This window comes from Haemorhous mexicanus, chromosome 21 (genome assembly GCF_027477595.1).
Source record: "Haemorhous mexicanus isolate bHaeMex1 chromosome 21, bHaeMex1.pri, whole genome shotgun sequence".
Classification (NCBI taxonomy): Eukaryota; Metazoa; Chordata; class Aves; order Passeriformes; family Fringillidae; genus Haemorhous; species Haemorhous mexicanus.
Window position 1 is genome coordinate 5,246,001 of NC_082361.1, and position 13,341 is coordinate 5,259,341.

The 13,341-nt window shown below is 57.2% G+C and overlaps 1 long non-coding RNA gene across 3 annotated transcripts in view; it reads right to left on the reverse strand.

Annotated features, from left to right (window-relative positions):
• Window positions 1-2,284: 2,284 nt before the first annotated feature.
• Window positions 2,285-13,341, reverse strand: part of LOC132337066 (uncharacterized) — an 80,981-nt gene continuing 69,924 nt past the window's right edge. For all 3 annotated transcript variants that reach the window (XR_009489058.1, XR_009489057.1, XR_009489056.1), the window contains 2 exons: window positions 11,352-11,458; window positions 2,285-10,262 (listed from right to left, as the gene is read on the reverse strand). This is a non-coding gene — a long non-coding RNA (uncharacterized LOC132337066). The remainder of the gene's footprint in view (window positions 10,263-11,351; window positions 11,459-13,341) is intronic.

Sequence of the window (13,341 nt, forward strand, 5' to 3'; positions counted from 1 at the left end):
AGGGAGAGTTTGAAAGTGAAGGTGATGCCAGCTCCTCTCCAAAGCCAAGCCACAGGGCAGACAGCTGTGGAGAGATGCTTCTGGTTTCCTTGCTGCCCATGTGTGTCTGTGCCAGCACAGTGTGACCCATGGGGAAGCTGCTGCTGGCACCCAGCAGTGGGTGCTGCACAGAAACTCCAAATCCCACGAGCATCCCTCGGCCCCAGTGAGCAGTGAGCAGTGCCTGCAGCCTCAGCAGGGCAGAAACCCCTCAAGATGCCCTCGCTCCAACTCCTAAGGCCACGTTAAACCCACCCAGCAAAATAATTCTCCAGGTTAAACCCCATGTGGGATGTGGCCCCATGGGGAGTCAAAAAGCACCTCAAAGTGCAAACAGCTCTGGTGTGGACATGCACATGGAGACTCTCCCAGGAGCAGCTCATGCCACAGAGGTTTTAAGCTGCGCTTTAGCTAATCTGGACAGGCTGAGATTCCAGCCTTGCTTGCCCAGTCCAGGCCATACTAAAAGCTCCATCAGCCAGAGAGGACCCCAATCAATAGGAGCCTTCAAGGCAAGTCATAAAACTTTGAAATTATGCAGGCAGCTCTCAGTGCTCCACAGCAAAGGCAGTCTTTAATTCATGGGGATGTTCCCCAAGAATCTGTGAGAGGGCTCTTAAATAGGGGAAAAGAACAAGGGGCTGCCCTGCTGCCACCTTCTTTGGGGTGTACAGGGCTTGGATGGGATTGGAAGGTGCTGCAGCGACAGACTCACAGCTGAGCCTTCCTCCCTGCCCCACCCAAGCACCTCATACACAACCCATTGGAGGTGCTGAAGAAATCCAGAGGTGCCTCCAGACCCCCCCTTGGAGCATCTCTCAATCCCAGGGAGATACTGAGTGTGCAGGACCCCTCTCTCCACCTCACAGACACAGGGACTGTGGGACTCTGTGGTCCTGGGGACCTCAAAACCACACAGTACCCTGTGAGCTGGGAACCAGCAACACCTTCTGCCTTGAGACTCATGGTGGCTCATGGGAAGGAGCAGGAAGGGATGTTCTCAGCCTCCTCTGCCATAGACATAGAGGGAAACTGAGGCACTGCAGGGTTGCAGAGGCAGAAGGGATAAAGGATAGTTACAGGAGAAGCTCGGTAGGATCTTTGACCTGGAACAAACCAATCACTCAGGGAATAAAAACCCAGGGGAAAAAAGGCCATAAATGTAAGAGTCACATTTGGACCACACAAAGGCACCAACAGGCCACCAAAAGTCACAACACAGCAGCCAAAGCATCCCTGGGAGCCCCTTATCCCATAAGGAGAGGAGAAATCTCACCTCTGCCACCTTCACCCAAGCTGTTGGGGCCGGTGCTCTGCACAAGGAGCCGGGTCCAGCCCGTGGGTGACAGGGACCAAAGTGCTCCGGGCTGTTGAGGCAGCACAGGAGGCTCAGCCGTTGTCCCCAGCACCGTGGGGCCAGCTCGGGAAAGCCCAAGCTCTCATCCCACCCGGCGTGGGGACACAGCCCTCAGCTCAGGCAGCGCCACAGCAGGAGGAGGAGGGAATGGAGTGGGATAAGGAAGGAGAGAAGGGAGGAGAGGGAAGAAAAGGAGAAAAATGAGTTTTCCTGCTGCCCCAGCGGTGTGGCGATTGATCGGGTGCAGGCTGGTGTGGAGCGGTGCTGAGAGCCTCATTCCCCACCGCCGGCTCACAATTATTGGAAAAAACCCGGCGCTGCTGCTGCAGTGAAATTAGTTATTGATCTCTTGTCTGGGTGACAAGCGCGGTGCTGGGGCTGCTCTCCCACCGCCCAGCCCCGCAGCTCCTCCGCCCACCCCGCCGGGGCTGAGCCCCCGCCGCTGCCCCTGGCTGGGTCCAGGAGGGGACCGGAGCTCCCAGTGCTCACCCACGCTCCAAAGCTGCTCCCCGAAGAGGTTTTGCTCTCCCCACCTCGCGCAAGGAAGGTGTCAGTGGGAGAAAAAGGATGGGACCCCCGAGTGCTGACAGCCCCCCGCCCACGCAAAGCTTCTGCCCCCCACCCGTCACCATCTCCTGTCCCCCAGGGATTGGGGTCAGGCTGTCCTGAGCCCTTTTCCATTTCCCGATAACCTGGCTATCGCGGAGGGAGATAAGGCAGAGGGAAATCAGGCAGCCAGAGAGCTTTTGTTGTCTGGAAAGGCTCAGCGCATCTCTGGCTGCAGCTGGCCGGAGAGCAGCGCCGGCTGCCCGGCCCCGCAGGGACAGGGGCACGGAGGGACTGGGCTGGGGCAAACGCTGTCTGCTCTTCCCAGGGGAACTTTCAAAGTTTCAATAACAAAAATCGGGTATTTATTTTCTTTTTTGTAATTCCTGGCGGGAGGCAGGAACAACAGGGGACGTTTCAAACAATCCTGTTTTCTTCCAAACTTAGTCACCGGAGAAACACTTTGCCCCGGGGCTAAGAAGAGGTTTGGTTTCCAGAGGGTTTGGCTGCCGAGGGTTTGTTTGGAGTCTCACCTTTGCTTAGAGTTCATCAAGGTGTTTCTTGTCACTGGCAGGGACAGGCTTGAGGCTGGCTCTCGAGTCTCCTTGATCCCTTCAAGGTTGTTTGGCTGTTCATAAGATTTTTTCCCATCAGCATTTTGCCCCAAAAAGCAGCTCCCTGAAGTGATCCCTCCCCGAGGTGTAATTAAAGTGGCTTTTGGGATGTAAATGGAAAGCCAGGTGATGGGTTCCTGAGGGCCAGAGGTCACTGTAAAACCCACATAATTTTTGCTTGGGCTTCTGTAGGGTCCCTGTGATGGGGATGGAGCCGGTGACCCTCTGCTGGAAGGTGCCACGGGTGGTGGCTCTGAACTGGCATCTGGGGGTGTCCTCAGGAGGGCATGAGCTGGTGGCACTGCCCATGCACAGAGCCTGCAGCGTGTGCTGGTGGCAGTATGACAAGAGGGGACACTGTGGGGACAGGATGGACCAGGACCTGTACCATGAGTAGAGTCCAGGGACAGGCAGAAAGTGCCAGTGATGTGACAGGCAAGAGGGACAGCAGCTGGAGGCCACTAAGGAAAGCCAGGATGGCTCATGGGATGTCCCCAAGCCCTGTGGCAGCGGGCACAGGCAGCTCTCACCTCCTGCCTGCCTCTCAACATCCCAAGCAGGCAAGACCCTGTCTGCATGTGTGTCCCCGGGGAGGCAGAGGGATCCTGGCCCCTTTCCCAGCCCCAGACAAAAGCCTGGGAACAAAAGCCTGCGGGATGCGGGAGGCATCTCCCGGCCGGGGGGTATTTGTTTAGCCAGGGGGGAGGTGAAGAGGGGAGAGGAAACTGCATTTCAAAGTGTTTCACCCTTTGAAAACCCTTCACAGCTCCCCCAGTGCCCTCTGCATGGCCCTGGTATCCCTGCGAGAGGACACCGAGTCCCCTCTGGCCACCTCCGCCGCTCTGCTGGGAAGGGAATTAGAAAGATGTGGAAAGTAAAAAAAAAAAAAAAAAAAAAGGAAATGCAGCCAGGAGGAGGGAGCAGATCGCTGCGGGAGCATTTCTCTGGCTCAGCCCCTCTCTGGGTGGGGAAGTTGGAGCCCCAGCTCCAGGGACTGACTGCTGGGCTGAGAGTGAGCTTGAGAATTCATGTGTTTCTCCCCAGTTGTCTTCATTTTGACAATTACACTGTTGGGGTTTTGGGGTGGGGATTATCCTGGGGATGGATCAAAGCCTGCACCTGGCCCCTTCCCAATCTACCAACACCCAGAGCAGAGCCCCGGGCACACAGATATCCTGGGAGGTACTGTAGGAGGTTGGCAGAAGCCACCAGCCCAAGCCCATCCCTCGCAGCCCTGCCCAGGCTTCTCCAAGAGAGTGCCACCAACACAGGGAGGGCTCTGGCCACCTACAGTCATCCTCAGGCTGCTTTTGCAGGTCCCCTCTCCATATGCATCACCCAGAGCTGGACACATCCCTGCACACACAAACCCTCAGCACCTCCAGTCCTGGCTGTGACACCAGCCTGTGCTGCAGGGACACCGCACACATCAGGTCTCAGGTTTCCTGGGGCTGTTTTGGTGTTTCACCACCCCAAAAACACCCATTTCCTCCGGGGCCAGGAAGGGAGGTGCAGCAGAAACAGCCTCTGGCATCTTCTCCTGAGATGCAACTTCCCAGTTTGCAGCTGGCCACTGTCCCAGTGAGTTCCCCTCACCCTGTCACTGCACAGGAAGGCACCGTGCGAGCGAGACAGCGCGGCCCCAAACCTCCCAAACCCCAGTAAAGGTGGGATGTGGATCCCAGCCACTCCTGCCACCCTCCAGAGCTCAGCATTCCATAGAGATGAAGTGGGAGAGAGGTGCAGACAGCAGGGCTGACCACATCCACGGGCTGTCCGGGCTCCCCGCTTCCCTCCGGCGCGCGGGCGGACGCCGAGCCCACGCCGACAGCGGCGGCTGGGCAGATGGAAAGACCAAATGATGGCTTTGCAGGGGGCCTGGGATTTGTTTGAGCCATCTCTGTCTCAGTGAGTGACTTCGAATAACGGATACACTTGAGAAAATCGCCATCTGCTCCCGGACAATTCGCAACCAGAGGAAAAGGTGAAATAAATTCAGCCACTGTATTATCCGCCCGTCCGCAGCTCCGACAGCGGGGTCAGGCTTTGTGCAGCGTCCTGAAAGTGATTTGGGAATGAGAGGATGGTTTGGGATGAGCAAAGAGCAGACAACCAGAAAAGGATGGAAGAGTTGAGGACCCAGGATGGTGCGCCCACAGCAGGGCTCTCCTGGCATCCCAGGTTTGGTGAGTTTGGCAGGAAGACAAAATCTCACCAGATTCTTTTTTTTTTTTTTTTTTCCATCCCTGAATTTTGAGTGCCTCCTGCTTCCAGCTGGGCTGGAAATACCACAAAAACAGATGCTACAATGCAGCACATTTTGTGTTTCAAACACTGGAAGAAATCAGACATGAAAAATAAATGCAGGGGTTGCAGTGGCTGGGCTGGTGATGAGGCTGAGGGCACTTGGAAGAGCCCTTGAACCCACAGCCCAGCCCATGCCAGCTCAACCACTCCAAAAATCAAACCTTTCATCCTCAGCAAAGCAAACCCACTTACAGGAGCAGATAAAAATGCCCCCTGCATCTCTGCTCAGCCATGCCTGTGAGCCCAGAACACTCTCAATGCTTAGACTGGTGCTTTTTATGCAATTAGGAGGAGATGAATCTTTGCCCCAAAGTCACAGCACTGTGCAGCAGTCCCTGTCTGAAGGGATCCCTGGTGCTTCTAGCAGAACCTCACTGGGGGAGAAAAACACTCAGTGTTTGATCTTGCAGGGGCAGGAGGAACTGGGGAAGAACAGGGCTAGATGTGACCATTTTTGGTGCCCTTTTACTTCTGGCAAGCCCAAAGTGAGGGTGCACAAGGGAGCCTGTTGCACAGATGGTGATGGGATTTCTTCTGCCTTTTTCTCCTCACTGGACTTTACCTGGGCATGAAGGTGTGTTTGGCACCTGGGGAACACCATCCAAACTGGCACTACCAGCCATTGCCTTGGCCAATGCAACCACCTCAACCCAGCCCAGCCCTCCCCAGTGGGGACACAGCCATGGGGGTTGAATGGGACAGCCTGGCTCCCCCCAGCCAGCCCCTCTTCCCAGGGGGAGGCTCCTGCCCGGCACATCCCAGACACCACACTGGACCCATGGGGCTGCCACAAGCCAGGGGCAACGAGCTGGGGAAAAACCTTCCTGAGGGGCAGGGGCTGCCAGTGCTGCGTGGGTGTGCTGGTGTGTGGGTGCAGACTGAGCCCCCCCCGATGTGTTTGCTGCCAGCACAAGAAATAAAACTCACATTTATTTGGAGCAGGCAGGAGCTGGGTGCCTCAAAGAGAGAGAAAAAGGACCGAGACCCAGCCCCAGGGGCACAGCCCTGACTGGGGTGTCACAGGGAGCCCCTGGCTGGTTGGGTCGCTGGGGGACCCTGTGCAAGGTGGTGGGGGGCACTGCAGCCACACAGGGGTCCCACCCTCTGGCACAGCATCCCTGGGCACGGCGCTCCGGTGTGTGCTTCACCTCGGCCTGGCTGCGGCTGTCACAGCGGTCCCCTCCTCACGGTGGCGACTGGGACAGGTCCCCACCTGCATTCCAAAAGGTTTCCTACCAAGAGCCACGGGCAGCTCTTGCTCGGGACGGGGAGGGAAGGCGAGTGCAGGAGCCCAGCTGGCGCCCTGAGAAACCGGAGGATGAGGAAGGGGAGGAAGCAGAGGGTGAGGAAGGAGAGGATGAGGATGGAGAGGAAGCGGAGGATGAGGAAAGGGAGGAAGCAGAGGATGAGGATGGAGAGGAAGCGGAGGATGAGGATGGAGAGGAAGCGGAGGATGAGGAAAGGGCGGAAGCAGAGGATGAGGATGGAGAGGAAGCGGAGGATGAGGATGAAGAGGAAGCGGAGGATGAGGATGAGGATGAGGATGAGGATGGGGAGGCAGGCGGGATGGCAGGGCAGACCGTGTAGCCGAGCGGCAGCGAGCGGGAGCGGGAAGGCGAGGCAGCGCGAACGAGGGAGAGGGAGCAGAAATCTGTTGCCCAGGCTGTGCGCTCCGCTGTCAGCCGGCTCTGATTAACGGGCTGCCTTCCAGCTCCGCGCCGGCTGCGTTCCTGGCAGGAGCGGAGCCCCCCGGCTTCCTGCCGTAGGAGTGGCTCGCTGAAAGGTTACATTTGCACAATGTGCCGCTGGAAAAGCGGTGCCAGAGGTTGCAGGCGGGGGAGCCGGGCGAGCGGGCGAGCAGGCAGCTCCGCTCCGCTCCGCTCTGCCTGTGTAATGGAAAAAACCCTCTGGGGACGAGCAGGAAAATATCAACTTACGCTCCCCCAGCACAGCAAAGCTGGGCCCGGCCGGCCGTGGATGGGGGAAGGAGAGCACGGGATGGGGCGCTGGTGGTGAGCACCCCCAGAGCCTCAGCGCTGCTCCGGATCAGCCCCAAGGCGGGGCAGAGCAGGGCTCTGCCCATGGCCCTGGGTGTGGGGCAGAGAACCCTTCCTTCGGGATGCTCCCAGAAACCCTTTGCACTTGCCATCATCAGGATCTCTCGTCTCTGCTGCTTGGAGGGGAAAGCTGAGGCTGTTGAGGGGAAATGTTCGAATCTGGCAAGGAAGAATCTCCTCCGATGGAGGCTCAGGCCGCGCTGCTGTGATTTATGGGGCTTGGCACAGCCACGGCCGCATCCACACACACGCACATGTCTCATCCCCAGCTTTCCCAGCCCTTCTACCTCATAACTTTTGGTCTGGGAATATTATTTTGGTGTCTGGGAAGTCCAGCTCAGATTGCTGAGCCCACCATAGCTGCTGTCTGCTCTAGAGCATACCCTGAAAAAACTCTGCTCACCTCCTCCATCATCCCTTTTGCGCCAAAACAAATTCTCCTGAGCAGCTCAGCACCCTCCAGGGCAAAGCCTTTCATGCCTCCCTGCACAAGACCTCCTTTCACCTTCTCACTTCTTCATTGCATCTCAACTTGGTCACCTTTTTGCACCACAGCCATGGAGGAGCAGTCAGGGCAGCAGGGGCAGCACCCAGCCTCACCCCAGGGTGCTGGAGCCAGCTCACTCCACTTGCAGGAGCCGACATTTCCCTTTCTGTCTCCCTTGTTTCCTTGGTTTCAAGCTTTTTCTTCCTCATTGAGCCCCTAATTTAAAAAAAAAATCTGGAGGAATCCCAAATTCAGGGCTCTCAGAGTGGGGCTGCAGCTGCCCCTGCAGGCTCTCCCTCTTTGGGTGTGGGACCCATGGTTGTGCCCTGTCTCCTTGGGTTTTGTCCCAAAGCTTTTAAAGCCCCAGACTCCAAACCCCACCAGGTGGCCCTGCTCAGCCTGGCCCAGCTGGGTCCCCACCACGCCGGGGTGTGAGTCCTCCCCCTCTGCTGTCCCCGGCTTCCCTCTGTGTTTTCATTAGGATTTGGAGATAAGCTTCCAAATAAAGGCAGTGATTTTAACCACTCTGCCTTATCAGCCAGCATCCAACAGCATTCCCCATCCACACAGCCAGGCTTGGAAGATGCTCTAGGGGAAAAGGGACCCCAAACATGCAGACCTCTCTTTCTCCCAGCCCCACAGCCTGCACTGTCCCTCTCTGGAGGGCACCAGTGGCTTTGGGAAACTCTCTCTAGTACTGGCCCCTGCTCAGGGACAGCAGTGTTAATGCAACCACACGCATGAATACAACCCAAGGACCAATTCAGCACACCTGGATTTTATTCCTGGTTGTGCCACTGGCCCAGAGATGACCTTCACCGAGTTGTTTCCCTTCCCTGTGCCTGTGTTTCTGCTTCTCTACCTCTCTCAGCCCTTCCTAAGCCCAGCAATGCTCTTCTCCAGCCCAAGGAGTCTCCATGTGAGTTCACAACTTCCCCCACAAAAAGGTGAGCAAATGGCAGCATCCCTGAGCACCCCTGGGTCCTACATCCTCCAAGTGCTCACCAGAGACCCCCCCTCACTGAGCCTCCTCCCTGCTGAGCTATCCCACTGCTCATTTTTCAGTGTGTGTGCAAAAGCCTGGATATAGGAACCAGCTGCCAGCAGCTTCCAGCTCCCAAACACTGCTCTGGGGAAAATCAGGAGCCTTGCCCTGGGGTGTCCCCTGGGATGAGGCTGAAGATGGGTCTCACTCTCTTCCTCTTAGTATTGGGGACCGTTGTGGGGGAGAATTCCTCCAAGGAGAAGCACTGGGGAGTAACGCCAGTGACGGCAACAAACTCACTCCCTTTTAGCACCCAGCTGCTTGGAGGCAACAAACCAACCCCAACACCCCAGATAAACCCTACTGTGGTTGCCCAAAGAGCCACCACACTGTAGAGGAGCCCCATTAGAGCTCAGCCCCATTAGAGACCCATTACTGGCAGCAGGAGCACTTCCACTTGGCTGGCATGGAGGAACACAAATATTGATCATTCTACCCCTCACTGGCAGGGTCTCAGTGCACTGGAGGCAGAGGCTCCCATGGGATGTGGGCAGGGAAGGCAGGAGATGCATCAGATCCTGGACACAGCATCCTGCTCACACCAAAGCCCTGCTGGGCTCCCTCCCTGCACTGCAGAAGGTGTTGGGGGCTGGCTGGGAGAGCAGCATGGGGGGCACACACCCCTTCCATCCAGGGGGAGGAGTGGGATGGTGCAGTCTGGCAGCACCCACCTCCACAGCACATCCAGCCCTGGGAGCAGGGCAGGAACCTGGGACTGGGAATAGCAGGGGAAAATATGTCCTGTGGTGAATGCCTCCAGTGCAGAGGGATCCCAGAACCCTCCCCTGCAGCCCCGTTGCCAGAGCATGCAAAGAATCCCAAAGCCAAAGCACTGCCAAGAGACTGAGCTCTTTGGGGAATTGAGCCTGGCCACAGCACTCAGCATGGTGGCTTCTGGGGACAGACATGTCACCCTGGGAGCTGCTGAGTGCTCTCACCTCCATCCTGCACATGTTGCCTTTCATGAGTCAGAGCCCATCTCGAGGATGAGGTTGTTTCCTGCCCTTTTCCCAAACAAGGTCTCCAACCATACCAAAACCCCCTGAGTCCACAGAGCCCTCGCTTGCAGACAGCAGAGATCTGTTGGATTGCATGGGGCTGGCGTTCTTCCTCCTTTCCAGCTGTTAAATTGCATTATAGACAGTTAAAAATACATCACATACTTTCCTAATGTGACTTTTCCATGGTAAGCAGCAGCACGGCTGGAGGTGAGATGCTGGAAGTCACAGGAGAGCTGCTCACTTGTGTCCATGGATGTACAAATTTGGGTCCATCCCAAATTTGGGGATTGTGTGGCCCCGTGGCAGATTTAACCTCAGCAGACTGACCCAATTTGTTCACTGTCTCTTGCCTCAGTTTCCCCACCTATGGTCTGCTCTCTGCTATAAGATCTCACATGAACTAAAACTTGACAGGGTTTGTTGGGCTTTATAGAAAACGTGTCTTCTGCCCAGGGATCAGAGGTTAATACAAGTCCAGGGCTGAGCTGGAAATGATCTGTTAATACATTGCAGCAGAAAAGCCAAATTCCTGAGCGTGGCTGGAACTGACCTCATGGGATCCCATGGAAGTGCCAGAGGGACATGGCCCGGCCGGAGCCTGCAGAGGGCAGGGGGCAGTGCCAGGGCAGCTGAGCTCAGCCTGAGGCAGAGCATTGCTGTGAGCCATGTGTGAGCTGGGATCAATCTCCCAGCAGCACAGCAAGCTCTGCTGAGGTCTGGAGTGGGTGGGAAAAAACCCCTTTGGCTTTCTGGAGCACTTGAAGAACCACCTGTGTCCCAAGGATGGGCTCCCTTGCAGCCAGAGACACCTGTGGTGTGGGGAAGGCAAAAAGAGAGTAAAGGTGATCCCCTTGGATCCAGGTCCAGCCCCCTGTGCCCTGACCAGGCCTCATCTGACCCAGCCCAGCCCTGACAACTCCCCTCAACCTCCCCTGGGACCAATGCCTCAGCCCAGAGAGGAGCCCAGCACCCCAAAACAGCAGAGCCACCCTGGACCCCAGCAAGGGGCTGGGATGGGGAGGAGAACCTACGAGAGGGTGAGGAAAGAGTTAAACCCCGGCACTGCCAGCCCTCCCTCCTGCTTCTCTGCTAACTTTGGGAGGAAGGGAATAGCATAAAGGTAAGAGTGGAGGAAGGAGAGAGGAGACAGATGAGAGAAGGAGCGAGGGAGAGGGGGAGCGGGAGAGAGGAACAGACGGCAGAGAGGGAGAGCGTGGGGGGGAAGATGCTGACGCTTCTCCTCCATCTCGGCGAGAGGCAGATAGAGGGGAACAAGGGGGGGGAAAAAGGAAGGCAAAGACCAAGGGAACATGGGAGAGGGAGAAGGAAGGAGCCGGAGCGAGGGAGCATGTGTGAAAGTCGCAGTGAGAGAAGGGGCCTCTTTGATTCCCCGTGCCTCATACCAGACAGTGTCTAGACTGCAGCAATTATTGTCAGCTCAGAACACCCAGGCATTGCCATTTCAGCTGAAAGGGAGCTTAACAAAGAGCGAGGGAGAAAAAAAATACCCTGCCGGCGGTTAGCTGGGCTCCCTCCAGCACAAGGGGCTCTTCGGAGGCTCCTCCATCGCCCGCGCCCCCCGCCAGCCCCAGCCCCAGGTGCCCTCACAGCAGCGGCTCTGGAGGAGGCCACGGGTGCAAACAATTCCTGAGCCAGCCCTGGGTCTTTGGCTGCTTTTGGGGAGCAGCTGTTGGGTTCAACTCTCCCTGCAAGCCCAGCGTACAGGGCTGAGGGCATGGCAGGTCCCCCTGGGAGGGAGGTCGGGGTGTCCCTGTGGAGGGGCAGCTCCCCAGCTGACAGCATTTGGCCATGAGTGCCCGTGGAGCTGCTCCCCAGACCGACAGCTGATGGTCAGAGGGACACCTTGGCTCACCCCAGAGTCCAGGGGATGCACACACCTTCTCCAAGCAGCAGGGATGTGAATCCAGAGCTGGGCACCCCAGTGTACACTGCTCCTGCAGCTCCTCAGCTCCTTTGGGTCTCAGAAAATCATGGGAGGTCACTCCTGCAAATTCACAGGAATAAAAATCATCCCTCCTGTCCTCTCCTCCATCCTGCCTCCCCTCCCACTGCTAGAGGAGTTACCCTTTCCCCTCTGGAACCCTTTGCCTTCTGAGGGGGTTTTGTGCTGTCTGCAGCTCTGGGATGTGGCTGAGACTCCCAGGAGGGAATTAACACCCAGAACTGGCTGTGAGTCAGGAATTCCTGCCTCCCGCTGGAAACACCCGCCACTTGCCCCCCCAGCCCTGTGGTGCCAGCCAGCTCCAAATACCTCAGAGGGGAAGGGGTGAGAAGGAGAATTTGAGTGCCCTGTCTCAATCACTTCCATGGGTTTGGGGGCGGTGATGATCCCACTCAGCTGTCCAGGGGTCTGCCCTGCAGATGAGCCCCTTTGGAAGCATCCCCAGCTCCAGGGCTGTGCCACCCATCTCCTAAATTTGAGAGCACCAAGCAGCATGGCCAAGTGACCTTCTCCACTGCTGGATGGCACCAGGGACTGTCCCTGCAGAGGCTCTTGGCCCATCTGCTGGGAAAGGCAGCCGATCCCTCCAGATACTGGAGCACAGCTCTGGTTTAATTAGCACTTTTAATGCTTGGAAAGGAGGCTCGAGGGAATACCCAGCAGGTTGGTCATGATTTCCTCACTAGCAATCCAGCCTGGCAACAGGGAAGCTCCCCAGCTTCAGCTTGCTCAGCTGGGATGGGGTGACTTTGCCCTGGGGTCTAAACCATGGCATATATCCGTGGTGAGCTCCACTTGGGCCCCTCAGTGCAGGACACCTTTGTCAGAAGGCATTTTTGTAGCAAACCCCAGCAGTCAGCATGCTCTGCCAGCGAGGGTTGTACTGTGAGCAACGCCTGACCCCAAACCGGCTCAACTCAGCTGTTTGTCCTTGTCCCTCTCTGCCTTTGAGGAACAATATCCATTTTCTGGCCAGGTCTGGTCATGTCTGCTAAATCAAGGACTTTCTCTCCCCTGGGTACGTGGCACTGATGTTGCTGTGTGGATAAAATCAGCCTCGGTCGGGATCTGGCCGCTGTGGCAGATCAGAGGAGATGACAGCACAGGTCCCACAAAGGGCCAGGGTGGCAAAACCTGCCTGGGGAGGGACTCGTCCCCTTGTTCCCTTGGCTGGCCATGGCGTGTGTGTGGAGATGATGCCATTTCCCACTGCAGGGCTCCCAGGGTCAGAGGAGGGGAAGGCCAGCTCTGCCCATTGCTCACGTCCCATCTCAGTGGTGTCCTCAGCTCCCAGTGCCGTCGTGCTCGGCTCCCTCACGGCTTCTGCATCTCAAGACGGGGTGTCCAGCTCCAGCAAAGCCCCACAGCCAGGGCTGGTAATGCTCCAGCCATGGAGGACACTGAGCTTCCAACACATGTGGGGGCTGCAGTGAAACAAATATGTGATATGAGCAGTGGCAGGTCTTCCCCTTGTGAGCCTGGTCTTTGTTTGACCTTCACAAGGAGATTTTGGCCAGCCCACCCTGACCCAGATCTGTGACTGACTTGTGGGCTTGAGGGAATGTTTTCCCAAGGACCTGAGTAGGCACAGCCATGAAATGCACCGGGACTGCCACCGGGCTGCCACTGAGGCCTCTGTGCCTGTCTCCAATGCCAGACTTCCACTGAAGCCTAGGAAGGACATGCAAGAAAACAAGGCCTTGCCTTCTCCTCCATGACACTTCCAGCGTTCCTCCCTCGGGCAGCCTGAGCCTCCAGAGCAAGGGGAGCCCCAGCTCCCCAGAGAGCCCCTGCAAGGCTCAGCCCTGCAGAGGGATGCAGGGCCCCACAGCAGCTCATGAAGCCACCAACATGTGCCCACAGTCAGGGCCCCACAGGGTCCCCGGTGTGTCCCCAGCTCTCTGAAACAGCCACAGTTCCTGGCA